This window comes from Rattus norvegicus, chromosome 1 (assembly GCF_021556685.1).
Source record: "Rattus norvegicus strain SHRSP/BbbUtx chromosome 1, alternate assembly SHRSP_T2T, whole genome shotgun sequence".
Taxonomy (NCBI): Eukaryota; Metazoa; Chordata; class Mammalia; order Rodentia; family Muridae; genus Rattus; species Rattus norvegicus.
The window spans coordinates 193,708,894-193,722,080 of NC_141534.1; the positions used below are offsets into that span (position 1 = coordinate 193,708,894).

The 13,187-nt window shown below is 45.8% G+C and overlaps 2 long non-coding RNA genes across 3 annotated transcripts in view; one reads left to right on the forward strand and one right to left on the reverse strand.

Moving 5' to 3' along the window:
• Window positions 1-33: 33 nt before the first annotated feature.
• The window catches only part of LOC120099931 (uncharacterized), a 16,925-nt gene continuing 3,771 nt past the window's right edge, over window positions 34-13,187 (forward strand). The window contains exons 1-2 of the long non-coding RNA XR_015652554.1: window positions 34-567; window positions 11,601-11,749. This is a non-coding gene — a long non-coding RNA (uncharacterized LOC120099931). The remainder of the gene's footprint in view (window positions 568-11,600; window positions 11,750-13,187) is intronic.
• LOC108349640 (uncharacterized) overlaps window positions 7,290-13,187 on the reverse strand; it is a 22,838-nt gene continuing 16,940 nt past the window's right edge. The window contains exon 4 of one of the 2 annotated variants that reach the window (XR_015652552.1): window positions 7,290-8,097. This is a non-coding gene — a long non-coding RNA (uncharacterized LOC108349640). The remainder of the gene's footprint in view (window positions 8,098-13,187) is intronic. The other variant, XR_015652553.1, reaches the window with a different exon arrangement.

Genomic DNA, 13,187 nt, shown 5'->3' on the forward strand with positions numbered 1-13,187 from the left:
ATGGAACTCAGTCATGAGGTTCTAGAATACCAGGAAGAGGAGGCTGAGGACCAGGAACTGGTGTCCATATATGCTGACTTGGTTAATGGTTCTTTATAAAAAGAAGTTGCATGGGGCTGGGGATTTAGCTCAGTGGTAGAGCGCTTACCTAGGAAGCGCAAGGCCCTGGGTTCAGTCCCCAGCTCCGAAAAAAAGAACCAAAAAAAAAGTAGCATTTGAATTGAGCTCTTGGAAGGCATGTCTGCATAGGATGCTCTACAGGGCAGGACCTCCAGTGGGGTGGCATAACCTGCTGCTAGGCCAGTTTGAACCTGGTGATTGAGAAAAAGTTGAGCTCCAGCAGAACCAGCAAGTAGCCCAGCTCTTCTCCACACCCACTGGCTCTCCCAGTTCATCTCCCTTGAGTGGGCCACAGCCATCAGGACTTGTGATCAAGATGGCCCTAAGCCCCAAGCCTACAGAGACCAGAAGATGGCGTTGAATCCTCTGGAACTGGAGTTGTGAAAGTTCTGGGACTCCACCCCTGGTCTTAATGACTCACCTACTCTCCAGCCCTGCCATGCCCAGGTTTAAATTCATTTGTTTTTAACATATGATCCCACTCTGTAGTCCAGGCTGGCCTCGACCTTTCCATGTACTCCTTGCCTCAAATCTCCTCAGTGCTGAGATCATAGTGTGATTTTCTAGGTCCTTTTTTTTAATTTAAGTTTTTGTTTTATGTATATGAATACAGTGCATCACTGTCTTCAGACACACCAGAGAAGGACACTGGATCCCATTACAGATGGTTGTAAGCCACCACGTGGTTGCTGGGAATTCAACTCAGGACCTCTGGAAAAGCAGTCAGTGCTCTTAACTGCTAAGCTATCTCTCCAGACTCCATGATTTTTTTTTTTAACAGTTGAGTTGATAAGTCCTTAGAGGCTTCTGGACTCTCTGAATAATACTTTAAAAGGCTGCTGTTAAGGCAAAATGATAAAGAAGATTGCCCATGGTTTTGCTCAGTTGGCGGGGTCTAACTCAAGACCTTGCTACTCCCTGGCAGAGCTACTTAATCAACCCTTGTTTTGTTTTGATCTTCAGACAGGGTAGTTTAAGCTGGCTTCAAACTCACCAAGTGGCTCAGGCTGGCCTTGAACTCTTATCCATTCTTCTGTCTCCATCTCTGATTTTTAGTCCTGCAATATTATATTCTATTATCTATTGTTGTTGTTATTTGAGACAGGGTCACTCCACGCATCTTTTGACTGTCCTGGAACTCACATGTAGGTCACACCTACTTCAAATTCACAGAAATCCACCTGCCTCTGCTTCCCGAGTGCTGGGATTAAAGGTGTGCTCTAACATGCCCATTAATTTTTAAATACTTGTATAGCTTTAAAAGGGTGTGGGTGGGTAAATCATCGATTTGCTTGGCTTCTATATTTGGTATACAGCATGACATATGAGTCCAACCGTTGTTTTGAGACTCAAGAAGTCAAACCAAACCAGGGGCAGCCTAAGGTGATTTAGTTCCCAGCAAGAGGCCAGGCCAGTTGCCAGACCCTGATGCTTGGAACAAAAGATGTGCCCAGAGCTGGCCAAATTTAGTCACCAGAATAGCAGGAGGCAGCACCAGTAGGAGTGATGACAAGAGCAGCAGGAGTGATGACAAGAGGAGAATCAGATAGCAAGCCCCAAGGGCCAGACAGCTGAGGAACAAAGATACAAGGGAAGGGACAGGAGTGTTGGCTGCTTCCTGCTCCAGACAAAGCCTGCCTGTGGCTTTAGGTCTTGTGTTTCTGCTTTTAAGTTCTGGAGACTGCACCCAGCCTTGTAATACTAAGCAGGTACTCTATGGTAGAGTTCCACCTCCGCTCATGACTTGACTTTTGAGGATCCTGTAGCCTTCAAGGTCACCACTACCCAAAACCCTACTAACCTGATACCCAGAGGCACATGAGAGCATTATTGCCTTCTGAACGTTAGTCTTGTTTTGTTTTGAGACAGATTCTCACATAACTCAGGGTGGCCTCAAGCTCACACTGTAACTCAGGGTGGATTTGAACTCTTTTATTTACTTATTATTATTATTATCATTATCATTATTATTAACGTATTTGTTTTGTTTTATGTGTTTTACCTATGTATATGCTATGTGCATCATGAGCGTGCCTGGTGACTGTGAAGATCAGAGGAGGTCATCAGAGCTGCTGGAACAGGATGGTTGTGAGCCACCAGGCAGGCGTTAGGAATTTGACCTGGACCCTCTGTAAGCAACACAGGCTCTTCACACAGGATCACCTCCCCAGTCCCAGCACTGAATCCTTGCCGCTCTTGCCTTTACTCCCCAGGTCCAGGAGTTACAGCCATGCACCATCAATAGACCCCATCCATGGGGTGGGCAGCCGGCTGCCTGTAAGTGCAGAGGCCTGAGTTTGATCACCAGCATTTCTATAAAAGCCAAGCATGGCGGCAGATGCCTGTAATTCCAGGCCTGAGGAGGAGACAATGGGATCCCTGGGGCTCGCCAGCTGGTCATCCTCACCCAATGGGCAAACCCTGGGTCTCAGAGAGAGGCCCTGTGTCAGAAAATAAGATAGATGGCCCCTAAGGAATGATGCTCAAAGTTGTCCTCTGACCTCCACATACACACATGTGCACAAGCACCCACTTGAATACACACGTGTGTATGTGCATGCACGTTCATGCACATGCACACGCTTATTCATAAGGGAGTATTTATTTATTTATTCTGGTTTTTCGAGACAGGGTTTTTCTGTGTAGCTCTGGCTAAATCCTGGAACTCGGAACTCAGATCCGCCTGCCTCTGCCTCCCAGGTGCTGGGATTAAAAGCATGCAGCACCACTGCCAGGCGAAGGGAATAGTCATCATCCACCAGTCTTGCTAAGTGACCAAAAGCAGAATGAGAGTCAATGAACTATGGGTTCAGGAGGTCTCTGTGGGGCCACGCCTCTGGGTGAGTCTTTAACAGATGGGGAGTTATTCTGAACTGCAACAGGGCTGACTTTTCTCTTTCAAAAACAAGTCAACAATCACAAACGGGCATAGTAGCTCAGTTTGTGATATAGTCCCAGCACTCTGGAGGAGAGGCAGGAGGATCAAGTTCAAGGCCAGGAGACTGCCTCATACCTTAATCCCAGCTCTCAGGAGTCAGAGGCAGTCGGATGGATCTCTGTGAGTTTGAGGCCATCCTGGTCTACGGAACAAGTTCCAGGGCAGCCAGGGCTGTTACACAGAGAAATCCTGTTTGGGGAAACAAAACAAAAGCAAACAAACAAACAAATACAATTTAAAAAATTAAACTAAGAGATCATACCTGCAATCCCAGCACTTGAGAGGCTAAAGCAGGAGAATGGCCGTGAGTTCCAGGGCAACCTGGGCTAGAGTGAGACCCCCCTCCCCATCTCCAGTCTTCTCTGGTGTCTTTCAGCAGTGTCTGGGAGTTTTCCTTTGCATGGGTTTTTGTATTGAGTCTATTCTTAGGCCCTCGGTCTTCTCTGTAGCTACAGTGAGTGTGGTCACCGCTTCCACTATGCCCTTTCAGAGGACCGTGTTGGTATAAGTGGAAGAGCTATTGATTTTTTCTTTATCTTAATTTTAGACCCAGACAACTCACTGAAATTTTCCATCTTTATTTTTTATTTTTTTTTGAGGTAAGAGTCTCTCTCACTGTGCAACCCAGGCTGTCTCCCAGCTTACATTCCTCCTTCCTTCAGTGCCTGCACGAAGGCACTGCAGGTGTGCTCCACCTAGCCTATTTTATTTTGCAGCAAAAATTCAGGTATAAATAATATACCTGCAAGCCATGTTGATTTGACCTCCCTGTTTCTGTTTTTACATAACGCTGAAATGTCAGTGTTTCACCCCTGTATGTTCAGTGGGGACCAAGAGAGACATCTGCATGTAAGTTATGGCTTTATTTATGCTCTTCTCTTCATATCCCCTCTCTTTGGTCCAGCAAGTCTTGCTTTCCTGCATATATTCACCATGACTGTCCCCCATCCACTGGGGGAACATGTGACTGGTGTGGAACACAAAGCAAATGTGCTAAGTCAGAGCGCCTGCCCTCTGTCTGCCTCTCCTTTATTTCCTCTTGAAAAATCCATCCTCTCATTAAATGCAATTAGTAGGAATTGAGATCAAAGGTCCTAACCAGGCAGTCCAGCTCACACCTGAAATTCTAGACCTTGGGAGACTGAGGACAACCTAAGACATATGGCTATGTGGCAAGACCCTCTTGGTGCTTTCTCACCTTTGAGGAAGGGTCTCTCTCTACAGAGTGCTGGCTGGCTGCCCTGGAACTAACTAGGCAGACCAGGCTGGCCTCCAACTCATAGAGATGTACCTTCCTCTGTCTCTCAAGTTCTGGGATTAAAGGGATGCACCACCACACTCAACTTCTGTCTGTGCTTTTTGATCAGTATGTCATGACCAGGAAAAGCCCCCAAACATGGCATCCACTCTAAATTCAAGGTCAGCTCAGTTACTCAGTGACACTATCCTTTCAAAAACAAACCCAAAATCAAACAAAAAACTTAAACAAATATCTGTTATCTGTTATCTTCTAGACAAAGAAGATCAGCTTAATCTTTCTTCCAGGAATTTTAACATTAAGACTAAGGCATAAAAATGGTTGGCTGTAGTTCCTGAAGCAGCACCCCTCTTTGTGACAAGCCCTCCTTCACCCCATTACTGAGCCTGTCGTTGACCGCATGAGCAGCCCATTTCCTTCCTGGAAGTCCACGTTCACTTAAGTTGGCACTGGTTAATGGTAGGGTAGGCTGCGCTGCTATGATACAGAACCTGAATGAAGCTCTAGGAGACAAACATAGTTAAAATGTCTTTCATATTCGTGTCCTAGAGGGCCTGGTCGGCAGTGGGACTATACTCCACCTTGTCATTCAGGGCCCAGGCTCTTTCCATCTTTGGGATCAAGATCTCTGTTCATCCTGAGGGCCCTTCAGCAGCTCTCCTGAAAGGGGGTTAGGAGGAAGGTCTCAACTGAATAGACCTTCAATGCCCAAATTCCACAGGCCCAAACTTAGTCTTACAGCCCCACCCAATTGCAGAGAGGCCATGAAATGTAGTCTAAGTGCTGGAGAACGGGCTCAGTGTGTAAAGGCACTTGCTGTGCAAACATGAGAACTCAAGTTTTGATTCCAGCACCCACATTAAAACAGAATAAAAGAAAAATTAGCCAGACTTGGTAGCAGACACCTTTAATTCCAGCGCTCAGAGGCAGGTGGCTCTCTTGTGAAACAGGTTCCCTCTACCAAAAGGAGCATTTCACTTTTCATGGCCACAAGGGACAGACGGCCCTCTATGATGCCTATTAGCATACAAAAGCACATGCTGGGCTCCAGGGTCTTCCAGTGGAGACCCTGTTACACAGTTCAAAGTCCATACTGGGATTCTAGCTCTTCTTACCTCCTCCCCTACTCTCAATTCCATGGGCTTCCCTCCCGCAACTACCCATTCTCCTTATAACCCTGTTGTTTTGGCTCCCTCCTCTCCTCTCCTCTCCTCTCCTCTCCTCTCCTCTCCTCTCCTCTCCTCTCCTCTCCTCTCCTCCCCTCCCTCCCCTCCCCTCCCCCTCCTCTCTCTCCTCTCTCTCCTCTTCTCTCCTCTCCTGTCTCCTTGCCCCTACTTCTCATAGCCAGGTTCAATCTTTTTCTCTCTCTAGGCTCTTCCAGATGCCTTTGGCTGTTTTCTCCTTCAGAAAACCTTCCCTTTACCATACCATGGAGTGATCGTGTTGTCCATTTATACTCCACCATTGCTTGCAACCAGGATGCCCCTTTGTTGTTGTTTTGCTTTTTAAGACAGGGTTTCTCTGTGTAAACCTAGCTGTCCTGGAACTTGCTCTATAGACCAGACTGTCCTTGAACTCAGAGATCCCTCTGCCTCTGCCTCTGCCTCTGCCTCTGCCTCTGCCTCTGCCTCTGCCTCTGCCTCTGCCTCTGCCTCTGCCTCTGCCTCTGCCTCTGCCTCTGCCTCTGCCTCTGCCTCTGCCTCTGCCTCCCAAGTTCTGTGTCCCACAACTCAGTCAGTATGTCTTTTTTAAAATGTTTTTTAAGATTATTTTTATAAAATTTGCCTGAATTTATATATGTGCTTCATGTGTATGCCTGGTGCCTTCTGAGGTCAGAAGAGGGCATCAGATGTCCTGAAACAAGAGTTATAGACAGTTGTGAGCTACCACGAGGGTGCTGGGAACAAATCCTCTACAAGAAGAGCAGGTTGTATCCAGCAGAACCTCATGGCTATACTCTTAGGTGTGGCCAAGTACACAGAGCATAGATGACTGTGAGTGGGTATGGTGATGTACACTTGGGATCCCAGCGCTTGGGAGGCAGAGGCAGGAGGAGTGTGAGCTCAAGGTCAGTCTGGTCTACACAGTGCATTCCAGGCCAGCCTAGGTGACACAATGAGACAGTGTCTCAAACAAATAAAAATAAACAAGGGATGAGTAGATAAAGTACTGTTGTTTGTGGTCTGATTATGTCATTCCCAAGTTCATACTTTGAAATCAAATCACTTAGGTGATGGTAACAGTTAAGACAGGGAACCTACGGGAGCTGATTTTATCATGAAGGCTTTACCCTCATGAATGGGATAGGATTAGTGTGCTTTAAAAGAGGCCCCAGGTTGGGGGAGAGGGCAAGGACCATATCAACAATGGTAGAGTTGCTGCTTAGCACAGAATTCTGGGTTTGATCCCCAGAAGAGCAAAATAAACAGATAGATTAAAAATAAAAGGCCTAGTTCACATCTTTTTGTTGTTGTACTGAAAGGGCTAGATCTTGTCAGTCTCCATAATAATTCTCCTAAGGCTCAAAATAGGCTGTCCTAGGTAGCCAAAGACCATCTAGCTAGAGTAAGCAGAGTTAGGACTCCAGGTCATCGGTTCCCCACCCCCCCACTTCCCCTAGAAATTCAGTCCATATTCTGAGACCTCTACTAAAAGCTATATGGGAGAGTAAGTCAGTAAGAGCCAGCCCTGGCCTGGAGGAGTTCATCTCAGAAACGTCCAAGAGCGGTCCATTTGCCAAGCCTGAAAGACCAGCTCAGGACAGCAGCAGAGGAGACGGTACAACTCTTCATGCCAAATGGGCAGCTCCACCAGCGTGGGCAGAGAGGCGCACTTTAGGCTGAACCCAACAGTCTGGGAAATCCCCAAAGGCGGGGCGGAGCCCATCAGGATGCACTCTGTGCACGTAAATCATCCCAGGACACTTCAGATTCAGGCTCTTGCCATCCAGAGCCTCCTAATGGAGCTAACAGTGGGCGGTGACTGTTTTTTTTTTTTGTTTGTTTGTTTGTTTTTTTTTTTGGTTCTTTTTTTTTCGGAGCTGGGGACCGAACCCAGGGCCTTGCGCTTCCTAGGTAAGCGCTCTACCACTGAGCTAAATCCCCAGCCCCGGGCGGTGACTGTTTTAAACCCCAGCCAAGCAGCCTGCATCCCAGTGTTTGCCATGGGATTGACAGTTTATGTGATTTGAAAAAAAAAAAAAAAAAGCGATTCAGACTGGCCTTAACCAAACAGTGCTGTGCTCTGACTCGCATAGATTGAAAAGCTAGTTGTTTGTGGCTTTCAGGCATGGCTGGATCCAGGGCTCTTACCGTGTTTGGGGGCTTGGCCTATCTGTTAGACTTTGCTTTGCTCTCGAACAAGTTTGTCTCCTAGTGACAGACCCTTGCTCTTCAGGGCTGAGAGCCTCTTAGGATTAAGCCTAAAGGAAAGGAGTTTGGTTGTTTTTATTCCCTGTTGGCTTAGATTTTTCAAAACCTACTTTAATAAGGGTTCTTATGTTTTAACCTCCCTTCTAGCCCACCACCCGCCAGAGGTAGTGGGAAGAAAAGGCTAACAGGGCAAAGGGACATGTGGACCTCTTTAGAAATAGTTTCTTGGGGCAATTCCTGTGTTGTCAGGATATCAGCAGTTCAGTTTACATGAATCAGCAGCAGCAGCTCAATCCCTCGCAAACACCGTTCACGAATCAGCAACCGCAGTCCACACAGAGGAAACTGCGACCTCAGAAGCAGCCAGAAGCCACCAGAATATCACAAGAAGTTCTTTGGAGCTTTTCTTCCTATAAAATCAGGACAAATGATGATTAGTAAAAAAGAAGAAACAAATCAGTGCCACAGCATCATCCACTCTGTCGGGTTATACTTCTACCCTTTCCAAACGTCACGTGTCCTCTCGAGCGTCTGCTCTAGCAAAACACCACATGCCCCCTTTCCAGGCAGCTTCCAGAAAAATGCCTCATGGCTGTTCTCAGCAAAAGACCCTCCCTCATGTCTGCTTCAGCAAAACATCATCTCATAAGGCAATTTTCAAAAAAGAAAAAAAATCACATGACACAACCCCCAAGAAACTAAAAGTGTCTACTTTATTCCCCCTTCCAAAAAAAATTATTTTGGAAAAAAAATCTAGAACTTATTCTGATATGTTTTATAAAACCAGTGATGTGTTTTGTAGAGCGGTATGGTGCCCATGCCAAGACATCCCCCCAACCCCCCACCAGGGACCAGCCATACAATAGGTCTAGTATAGAACAGAGTTTATTTAGGGGCATGAAAAGGGGAGTTAAGATAGGAGTAGAGGTAGAGAGAGGGGACAGAGAAAGAGAAAAAAGAAAAAGAAAAGGGAAGAGGTTTGCCAGAACGTGGAGGGAGAAGATGGGAAAGGAGGGAGAAAGGGGTCAGAGAGAGAAGACAGTCAGAAAGAGAGGGAGAGGCCAAACAGTCCTTTTTATTATTATTAAAAAAAAAAAAAAAGCCTACCTGGCTGTTGCTAGGTAACTGTTGGGCAGAGCCTAGAAGAAATGCTAAGGTGCTAACTTATTCTGGGTCATCCCTTTTGGACTGGCCAAAATCTGATGTGAAGCATTGGGTCTATGTGACATACACGTCGCAACTCTGGCCAGATCTGTACTGTCACTGTCCCTTTCCAATCCCTGGTGACTTTGTTGAGAAACAGTATTGAAGGGCAATACTAGTGAAGGAACTTATCAAAGTAAAGAGCCTTCAGCCTGGCATCTCTACTGAGAGATGGGATTAGCGTCCTTCAAATGAGGTCCAGTGTTAGGGGAGAGGGCAGTGAAATCTGTTTAGCCTGAGTCTCAGTCCATTCCAGATACAAAGTATAAACTAGCCACTATAAGCAAAAGACATTGGCAGCTCTGGGTTCCAAAGGCTGCAGACCTTCTGGGTAACCAGAAATAGAAAGGAAAAGACCAAGGACCCAGTGTAAACCTCCAAAAGTCCAATCTGAATGACCAGCTTCCATCAATTAGGCCCCTTCCAAAATAACGCCACCATCGAAGGTTGCTGTCTTAGTCAGGGCTTCTATTCCTGCACAAAGCATCATGACCAAGAAGTGTGTTGGGAAGGAAAGGGTTTATTCAACTTACACTTCCACATTGCTGTTCATCACCAAAGGAAGTCAGGAATGGAACTCAAGCAGGTCAGGAAACAGGAGCTGATGCAGAGGCCATGGAGGGATGTTACTTACTGGCTTGCTTCTCCTGACTTGCTCAGCTTGCTTTCTTATAGCACCCAAAACTACCAGCTCAGGAAAAGCACTACCCACAATGGGCTGGGTCCTCTCCCCTTGGTCACTAATTGAGAAAATGCCTTACAGTAGATCCTTTCCTCAAGGGAAGCTCCTTTCTCTGTGATAACTCCAGCTTGTGTCACGTTGACACAGAAAATCAGCCAGTACAGTTGCCATTTCATATTCAAGCAAACAAAGATGCCAATCCCATTTAAAAGATTTCTATTTTTGTGATTTCATAGCTGCCCAAAGACTCCACTGCTTTCTTGCTTTTGATTGGTGCTTGAACTTAGTATGTAGTTGAGGCTGAATCTAAGGCAAGTACTCTACTAATTAAGTCCCGGTCCCCTTTTAATGTTATGCAAATTTGCCTCATATGAGGCAAACATATGAGTTTTGAAGGGACACAAACACTCATACCACAGCAACAATGTAGCTCTCACAAGACCTCTAGTAGATACATCTGTCTTTCCTTCCAACTCAGTTTCTTAAGTTTCTTTTGGACAACAATTTTGGACAGAGGCCTTTGTAGCTCAGTTGGTAGAGTGCTTGCTTAGCATGCATGAGCCCCTGGCTTCAATTCCCCACACTACAGAAACCTGATTAGTAGCTCAAACCTGTAAGGTAGGGCAGGAGGACCAGAAGTTCAGGTTTGTCTTTGGCTACACAGAGAGTTTGAGGCCAGCCTGGGACACTTGAGATCCTGTCTCAAAAGAAAAAGAGAGACAGCACAGTAGAGAGAGGCCCTTGGGTTGACGGCACTTGGAATATTGTCTTTTCTTCCGTGTGCTTCCTGCCATCACTGACCGCTGCAAAACTTAAGAGAAAGGAAGGCTGCTGAGACCCAGGTAGACCTGAACCTGTAGCCAGATAACAGCTGAGTCAAAAGAACAATGGCAAACTTTTGCAGCTTATAATCCCCATGAAGGGGCATTCTGCCCACTCCACAGAATCCCTGGAATTATACTAAAAAGTTCAATGATCCAATAGAAAAAGTTAGTCTCAAACCACTACCCAAAGACTATACATGGACTGACCCGAGGCTTCAACTCCATAGGTAGCAGTGAACAGCCTTGTTGGGGCACCAGTGGAAGGGGAAGCCCTTGGGACTGCCAAGGCTGGAGCCTCAATGTAGGGGATTGTTGTGGGGGGGCAATAATGGGGGTGGATGGGGTGGGGAACACCCATATAGAAGGGGGAGGGGTTGGGGGCTGATGGACAGGAAACCGGGAAAGGGAATAACATTTGAAATGTAAATAAGAAATACTCAATTTAATAAAAATGGAAGAAAAAATAAATAAGTCTTTAAAACAAAATCAAACAAACCATCAAAAAAGCTAGTCTCTAAAGAGAAACTTCTCTACCTAAGAAAAGATACCAAGGTCATTCATAACCAGAGAAATGCCACAATAAGAGGCTATTTTTACTCACTGCAGAAAACGAATGCCAAAAAGTTAGACAGTTTGTCAATATTTAACATTTCAAAAATAGAGTATTGCCCTGATCCTTTCGGGAACTACCTTAGCTTTTTTCCCACTCTCCACAAGCATACTTCTAGAAAGATCTGCATGGTATCTCGTGGGATCTTCATATCATTAGATAGGAAGTAAATGGAGAAATCATATTAGTTAGCTTTGCCTCACTGTAATGAAATACCAGAGAGAGAGAGAGAGAGAGAGAGAGAGAGAGAGAGAAAGGTTGTGGGATCTCAAAGAAATGGATGGCTGGGGTGCCTGTTAAACATACCAAAGCCGACTCTGGCTGCCAGCCCCCATCAATTCCTCCTCAGTTCATCCTGCCTGGCATACCCCACCCCATGCCTTCAACCTTTCCAGCCCCTGAGCTTTCCTTCCCTTCCCCCAGCTTCTCTGACCCAGCCATTTTGACTATGTACTTTCTTGGCCTCTTGGTTCCCAGGTGCTCTCTTCTCTTCCTCTCTTGCTGCCCTCCACCCTCACCCCATGGCCTGGTTCAGTCTGCTAGACACGTTTGGTCTGGACCCTTTCAGATGTCTCTGCCTCTTTTCTCCTTCAGATGCACACTAAACCTTCTCAACACACCTGGGAGCAATCGTGTCCACACTCGTTCATTCATCTGGCACTGAAACCCAGCAATGGCATTACAACCTCCTTTCCCAGGAATTTGCCCTCTCTGAACTGAACTGCTGATATGACTCTCCTAAGGTATGTGTGGATCTTTTGTTTCTTCTGGCTTCTGCCACATGCCAGATTTGACTATAAATTCTAGAGTCTTCAGCTGCTTCTCTACTCTCTGTCTTTCTGCCTCCTGCAGCCTGCTACACCTCCTGGGCACTCATCCTCTGGCTTCTGCAGCCTACAATGTATGCCCTACCTGGGTACATCTCACCTCTCTGACCTGGGGTGCCCATGTGAGCATCTCTGTACTAAAGATACCTCCTCCCTTTTCCCAAAAGCCTCCTTCCACCCCCCACCCCCATTCACCTCTTCAGCTGCTCTCTTCTCTCTACTGCATAAGTGTCACCTCAGAGCTGCATATGTTTTCTACTATTAATACAAAAGCTATACTAACGTGCTAGAAAGTCCCTCTCACCTTACTTGGCCCCCTATCACTTGGAAAAGGATGGACACCTCTCCTCGGTGATGTGGGACATTTCTCTATGACAAGTCTCTCAATTCACTTGGGGATGCCCTAAGAATAAAATTTTTGTCTTCATGACACTTAACTCTCCTCTGCTTCTTTTGTTCTCCCTGCTGCTTCCTGGAACTTATACGCACACACACACACACACACACACACACACATAATGTGGTATGATATTTAATAACTCTATCAGCTCTTAATATGACATGGCCAGCTCCCCCCCAATAATTGAGACATCGTCTATTAATTTAATGAGCTTTAGCAAAGTTACTGAGTAATTATCCCTAATCCATTTTTCTGTGCTAGACTGGCTATTTCTCAGCTGTGCTCCCCAAGTTACTCGCTATTTGAGTCCTGCCCAGGCTGTTCCTACTCCATCAGTCTGTTTACATGATTCATTTCTCTTGTCCATGACCACATGCTCCTAATCTAACCGAAGCCCCGCCTACTTCCATTCTCCCCAGCAGCTGACTGATAGCTACTTTTACTTAGCCAATCAGAGAAGATTGGTGAGCAAAGTTTACATAACATCATTTGGTGTACCTGAGAATGTGCTTGTGGGACTGCACCTAGATCTTGGGGGCCAATACTTAGCATTTGAATACATAGCAACACCACACTAATCCCCAACATTTCCCCATTTTTGTCTAAATAAAAAGGCTTTCTAACAATAACACACCTCTATAGTAATAACAAATATGAAACAATTATGAAAACTATTATGTAGGGGTTACTTTTACAATGTCCAGTCCCTCTATACATGGCAACTTTGGATAAAGTACTCTATTATCTATCCTATCTTGGTGAGTTCAGAGTTCTGTACATAAGTTAGTTTCTACCACAACTTGTATTGCTAACCTAAAAACATATTTTTAGACCTAAAACCATCTTCTTAAACAACGTAAGTTTATTTGTGAGAATATAACTATTTTGTCTTTACCCCCATCAGGGACTGGAGAAGGAATAAATATCAGAGGAGCTGGCTGCCTGGCTAGTCCC